The sequence below is a fragment of the Cucurbita maxima genome, unplaced genomic scaffold (genome assembly GCF_002738345.1).
Source record: "Cucurbita maxima cultivar Rimu unplaced genomic scaffold, Cmax_1.0 Cma_Scf03468, whole genome shotgun sequence".
Classification (NCBI taxonomy): domain Eukaryota; kingdom Viridiplantae; phylum Streptophyta; class Magnoliopsida; order Cucurbitales; family Cucurbitaceae; genus Cucurbita; species Cucurbita maxima.
Window position 1 is genome coordinate 1317 of NW_019275484.1, and position 385 is coordinate 1701.

General features: G+C 49.4%; 1 non-coding gene across 1 annotated transcript; it reads left to right on the forward strand.

Annotated features, from left to right (window-relative positions):
• The first annotated feature begins 205 nt into the window (after positions 1-205).
• Positions 206-324, forward strand: LOC111475895. The gene has a single exon (XR_002716775.1). It is a non-coding gene; the product is annotated as a 5S ribosomal RNA (ribosomal RNA).
• Positions 325-385: the final 61 nt, after the last annotated feature.

The following is a 385-nucleotide window of genomic DNA, read 5'->3' on the forward strand; positions in this document are numbered from 1 at the left end:
GCAGTTAAGCGTGCTTGGGCGGGAGTAGTACTAAGTTGGGTAACCACTTGGGAAGTCCTCGTGTTGCACCCCTTTTTTTCTTTCAATTTCTCCCAGTTCTTTTCTTCCTTTCTCTACAAATGAGAACCTCCCCCGCTCACGCCCATCGCGTTTCGATCATGCCGCCCCGCATGCGTTAAATCCGATTTTGTGCGCATGGCATGTCGGGTGCGATCATACCAGCACTAATGCACCGGATCCCATCAGAACTCTGCAGTTAAGCGTGCTTGGGCGAGAGTAGTACTAAGTTGGGTAACCACTTGGGAAGTCCTCGTGTTGCACCCCTTTTTTTCTTTCAATTTCTCCCAGTTCTTTTCTTCCTTTCTCTACAAATGAGAACCTCCCC